Source organism: Pongo abelii, chromosome 6 (genome assembly GCF_028885655.2).
Source record: "Pongo abelii isolate AG06213 chromosome 6, NHGRI_mPonAbe1-v2.0_pri, whole genome shotgun sequence".
NCBI classification, from domain to species: Eukaryota; Metazoa; Chordata; class Mammalia; order Primates; family Hominidae; genus Pongo; species Pongo abelii.
In genome coordinates this window covers 30,232,205-30,238,501 of record NC_071991.2, presented here as the reverse complement: position 1 = coordinate 30,238,501, position 6,297 = coordinate 30,232,205, and the positions used below count along the sequence as shown (strand labels likewise).

The following is a 6,297-nucleotide window of genomic DNA, read 5'->3' as shown; positions in this document are numbered from 1 at the left end:
TCCTAACAATAGGGGTAGAATATATAAGCTCCCAACTAGTATGATGAAATGAGTTTAAATCCATTAAGTCAAAGTAAGAAACAAGAAAAGAAAGAGCAGGGCAATTAGAAACTATAAAATAACATGGCAGAAGAAATGCAAATATACCATTAATCACAATATATGTAAATCAGATAAACATATTAACACAGAGTTTGTAGGATTAGATTTTGATAAAGTCTAACTAAATGATACTTGAAAGAAACACTTGAAATTACTGCACAGAAAGGTTGAAACTAAAAGAATGGAGAAAAGATAAACTCATTAAATACTAATGAAAAGAAATCTGGGTCAGAGGTAAGAATGTCAGATAGATTAAATTTTAGGCAAAAGGATTATAAGATTATGTCATAAAACATTAAATTAACCAATAACACACAACAGTTTTAACCTTGTATAAAACTAATACATAGTCTTAAAAGTATAAAGAAAAAATGTACAGAATCAAAAAGGTAGATTGAGAAATCTAACAGCACATGAGAGATTAAAGAGAAAAAAATTTTGAACAAATAGTTACAGGTTGCTTCTTACGTGCCAGGCACTCTTTGAGTTGCAGGGGATGCTACAAAGAGAAAAATGAATTCTCATAAAAATGCTTGCCCTCATGGAGCTTATACTCTAGTAACATGTGTATGGTATTCCATGGGGGTGAGTACTATGGAAAAATAGAAGACAAAGGAGGAACACAGGGAGGGAGTTGGCCTTGCTGAAGAGTGTTTAGGAAAAAGCCTCCCTGGAAATGTAGTTTTTGAGCAACATTTAAGGGGGGTGAAGAAGCAAGGACAGACATCTGGATTTCTAAGGGAAGAGTATTTCAGAAGAAACAACAACTTCTAAGGCCTTAAACGGGGCATGTCCAAGAAACAGTAAATGGGCCAATATTTTTAGAATGTGTTGATTTAGAGGATGACCTAGTGGCAGGAGAATAAGACCAAAAGGTAAACACTGGAGAGAGAGAAGGTCACGCAGTGCCTGCAGGCTATTGTGTGAACCTGTGAGGAGGAGAGGATGTGGAATGGAAAAGTAAGGAAAGAATCAAACCTCAACAAGCGTCACACTGGCATATTTTATGAAAAGTGGACTTAAGTTAGAAATCAGTGAAGAATAACTTAAAATTTATACAGTTGGACATTTACAAATGCATTTCTCAGTAACTCGTGGGTCAAATATTACACATAACAAATATTTTAAAATACCTAGATGTGAACAAAACATAAATACAGCATATCAAAATGTATGGGCTATAGTCAAAGTATTATGAGGGGAATTTATATTCATAAATGCTTATTTATAAAAGCTCAAAAACCAGCTTAACAAGTTAGAAAATGAGGCCAGGCATGATGGCTCGTGCCTGTAATCCCAGCACTTTGGGAGGTGGAGGTGGGCAGATCACGAGGTCAGGAGTTCGAGACCAGCCTGACCAACATGGAGAAGCCCCGTTTCTATTAAAAAGACAAAATTAGCCGGACGTGGTGGCAAATGCCTGTAATCCCAGCTACTTGGGAGGCTGAGGCAGGAGAATGGCTTGAACCCGGGAGGTGGAGGTTGCAGTAAGCTGAGATCGTGCCACTGCACTCTAGCCTGGGCAACAAGAGCAAAACTCAGAAAGAAAAAGGAAAGAAAGAAAGAAGGAAGGAAAGAAAAAGAAAGAAAGAAAGAAAGAAAAGAAGGAGAAAAGAAAAGAAAAGCAGCAGAGTGTTCTTAAAGAAAACTGAGGGAAGAGAATATGTGGAATCTAAGTCTAAAAAGGTCAAATACATAGAAGCACAGAGCAGAATGGTTGTTATGAGGGGCTGAAGAGTTGGGAGAAATGAGGAGAAGAAGGTTAAAGGGTACACACTTGCAGAATAAGATCTGAAAACCTAATGTACAGCATGATAACTACACTTCATAATAACATATTATGCACTTGAAATTTGCTAAGAGAGTAGATCTTAACTATTCTCACCACGTAACAACAACATAAGTGGCTAGGTGAGGTGATATGCTAATTACCTTAATTGTTGTTGCCATTTCACAATATATAGGTCTATCAAAACACCACATTGCATACCTTGAATATGTGTAATTTTTATTTGTCAATTAGACCATAACATAGTTAAAAAAAAAAAAAGAGAGGGAGCATATGGAAAAGTAGTGAGGGAAATGAATACAGCAGAAAAGATTGATTAACCTAAAACTAAGTTCTTGAAAAAGACTAATAAAATTCTTAAACCTATTGCAAAAAGACAAAAAACAAAGAAATAATGATGGCAATAAAATGGGGACATAACTAGATATCTATACAGAATTACAATGGAAGGAAATTCTATAGTCACATTTTACAAAAATGAACACTTAGGTAAAATTTAGTTTTTCAGAAAAAATATATTTCACAATATAGACTCAAAAAATTAAATATATTTCTTTTTTTTAAATAGATTTCTAGAAATACGAAGTAAAATGCAGGAAGAAGAAGAAGGAAAGAAGGAAGGAAGAAGGGAAGGAAGGAGGGAAGGAATCAAAAACTGAAAGAGAACAAGGATGCTGATTCTTAGTATTACTACTGTGTGTTCAGTGCAGTAAGATGGCAAAAAAAATACGAGATACAAATACAGAATAGAAAGATTTGAAGGAAGAAATGATTTAATTTGTTAATTGTTAGATTAATAATACATAAATACTTATTAATTACAAAAAATAGTAAGTAAGCAGTGGAGAAGTCAGACAAAACCTTCCACATGTCATCAAAATAAACATCGCTAAGGGGCAAAAGATTATCACATGTATCTTTAAGAAACATACATCACTTATGCAACATTCTAGGAAAAATATCTAAAATCTAAATCTAAATATAAGAAAACATCAGACAAACTCGAATTGAGTTATACTCTGTAAAATACCTGTCCTTTATTCTTCAAACATGCCAATGGCGTGAACAACAAACAATTACCATAGAATTGTTTGTTGTTGTTCATGATTTTGAACTGGATTCTATACTGGAAAAATCATTGCTGTAAAGGAAAAATTATTGATGTAAGAGACAAAACTAGAATATAGATTATAGTTTAAATAAAAGTGTATTATAAATATTCAGTTTCCTGCATTTTATAACTGAACTGTAAATGTCTAAAAGTATGTATATCATTTTTCTTAAGAAATACACATTGAGGCCGGGTGTGGTGACTCACGCCTGTAATCCCAGCGCTTTGGGAGGCTGAGACAGAGAGAACACTTGAGCCCTGGAGTTTGAGACTAGCCTGGCCAACATGGCAAAACCCTGTCTCTACAAAAAACACAAAAATTAGCTGGGCATGATGGTGCGTGCCTTCAGTCTCAGCTCCCAGCTACTTGGGAGGCTGAGATGGGAGGATCACTTGAGCCCAGGATAGGGAGGTTGCAGTGAGCCAAGATTGCCCCACTGCACTCCAGCCTGGGTGACAGACAGAATGAGATTCTGTCTCAAAAAATATAATATATATATTGAATTTTTATGGCATGAAGGTACATAATGTATACAATTCACTGTCAAATGACTCCGTGAAATTTTGCCATTGTGTCTATGTATCTAGATATGGATAAAGATGATAAAATAAACATGATCATGTTTAAAATTGTCAATTCCAGATTGTATGGGAGTTCTTTTTAATATTCTTGCAACTTTTATGTAATTTTGAAATTTTCTATAAGTTTGAATTTTTAAAAAACTAAAAAAGATACAATATACGATAACTACATGAGGACCAAGGAATAAGTCTAACAAGGGAGATACACAAACTTTTGGGGGGTAAATTATAAACCTTTATTAAAGACGTGAAATAGAATTTAGAAAATGGAGGAATATACCTTGTTTGTGGATAAAAAGTTATCCACAAACTTTACAAAACTTAAAAATATATATATATACATATATATATATATACACACACACACACAGTACTAGGAGAGAATCCAAACAAAGCATGATAGCTTCACTGAGTTGAAGAAACAGTGATTGGAGTTCAGTGAGTCTAAAGTCACTGGAATTGCAAAAAGTATTGGAAAAGAGTGAGCAGGGCAGGGAAAGAGCACAATAGCATTCACTGGAGTCTTCGGCTGAACACCAAGCTATGCATGGTTAGAGTATGGATCCATGAGACTAGGCACAAAACTATAGGGGAAAGAACAGCTACTAGGGAACTGAAACTGAACACTCACTAGAGCTTGCACAAGGCAGAGGAATAATTGGCACCTGACCAGGCAGAATGTAGAAAGCTCATTAAACACCAAAGGCATTCAAAAGAGCGCTCAGAAAGGTCAAGAATTACAGTAGGGCTAAAGTATCTAGCATAGGGAACTATAAACCTGCCCTGACAGAATGCTTTTTTTTTTTTAAAGCATTTAAAAATGCTTTTTAAAAATGCTTTAAAAAAATGCTTTTTTTTCAAAAGCATTTAAAGAATCCAGCTGAGCCGAAAGAAACTTAACCGCCTGTTAAAACAAAACTCAGTGCTCTTGAAAGAAAAAAATCCTGACCTCAGTAAGGTGATATTCACATTGTACAGTGTAAAAAAAAAAAAAAAAAAAAAAAAAAAACCCAAATGTGAGGAAACAGGAAACTAGGACTCATAATCGAAAGAAAATCAATGAATAAAAATGGACTCAGAAATGACAGAGATAATGCAATTGACAGACAAGGACTTGAAAACAACTATTATATAAAGGTTTTTAAAGGAAAGCATAAAAATAATAAAAGCAAAGTAAAATAAAAATTAATATCATGGAATTCAAGGAAGTTGATGCATACAAGAATGAAGAGATGAATAAAGATCCTACAGGAAATGTGAACACATTGAGTTAAGGTGGATGGAAACACTGAAAATGGGAAGCATTTTTCTAAACCGGAACAAAATGAGATAGAATGGATGACAATGCCATCTCACGCCAGTTAGAATGGCGATCATTAAAAAGTCAGGAAACAACAGATGATGGAGAGGATGTGGAGAAATAGAAATGCTTTTACACTGTTGGTGAAAGTGTAAATTACTTCAACCATTGTGGAAGACAGTCTTGCGATTCCTCAAGGATCTAGAACCAGAAATACCATTTGACCCAGCAATCCCATTACTGGGTATATAACCAAAGGATTATAAATCATTCTACTATAAAGATACAGGAACACATATGTTTATTGCGGTAGTATTCACAATAGCAAAGACTTGGAACCAACCCAAATGTCCATCAGGGATTGACTGGATAAAGAAACTGTGGCACATGTACACCACGGAATACTATGCAGCAATAAAAAACGATGAGTTCATGTTCTTTGCAGTGACATGGATGAAGCTGGAAACCATCATTCTCAGCAAACTATCACAGGGACAGAAAACCAAACACCGCATGTTCTCACTCATAAACAGGAGTTGAACAATAAGAACACATGGACACAGGGAGGGGAACATCACACATGGGGGCCTGTAGCAGGGTGGGGGGCTAGGGGAGAGATTAGGAAAAATACCTAATGTAGATGATGGGTTGATGGGTGCAGCAAACCACCATGGCACGTGTATACCTATGTAACAAACCTGCACATTCTGCATATGCACCTGAGAACTTAAAGTATATATATATATATGGATGGTAATGCAATAAAAACAGTAATTGCATCTAAGAAATAGTAAAATCTTTCTTGTCAAATGGCCTTGTTGAGTATGAGAAGTTTCATGGGAAAATCAGAAAAAGTCAGTACGAATTAAGAGAAATAAAATGATGCAAGAAAGTGGAAGCAAATTATAGGACAAAACTAAAATATATGTATGTATAAGATGATTTTGAAGATCAAAGCTATATTAAATGTATTAATTACTAGTAGAAAAAGCTAACATATTACATGACTTTTGCCATCATAGTTTTAAGATTAGGAGGCCAATATTATAGAAGGTTAGTCAATAACCAAAAAAAAAAAAGTAGGGTGTTAGTTAAACCAAGCTACATAGAAAGATCTCAAGATAGAAACGACATAATTGAATAATAGAAAGCTATCAACTTCCTAGAGATCATAAAAATGGCAGAGTTGATTCAAGAGAACTTGGGGAATGGCAACTGGAGAGATGACTGTGTCAGAGAGAGCACAACCCTTTAGAAGAGGGTCCGAATCAGGGCCTGGTCCTGCATGCAGGTGATTGAATTAGAAATGAAACAAGACTGAATTCAAGTAAGGATATAATGGAGCTGATAAGAGAAAGGTGTGTGTGTGCGTGCGTGTACTCCGTGATGGGATAGACACAAGTACAGAAACCT

General features: G+C 35.1%; 1 long non-coding RNA gene across 1 annotated transcript in view; it reads right to left on the bottom strand.

Moving 5' to 3' along the window:
- Window positions 1-6,297, bottom strand: part of LOC134761716 (uncharacterized) — a 44,307-nt gene that overhangs the window by 31,746 nt on the left and 6,264 nt on the right. The window contains exon 2 of the long non-coding RNA XR_010140781.1: window positions 557-601. This is a non-coding gene — a long non-coding RNA (uncharacterized LOC134761716). The remainder of the gene's footprint in view (window positions 1-556; window positions 602-6,297) is intronic.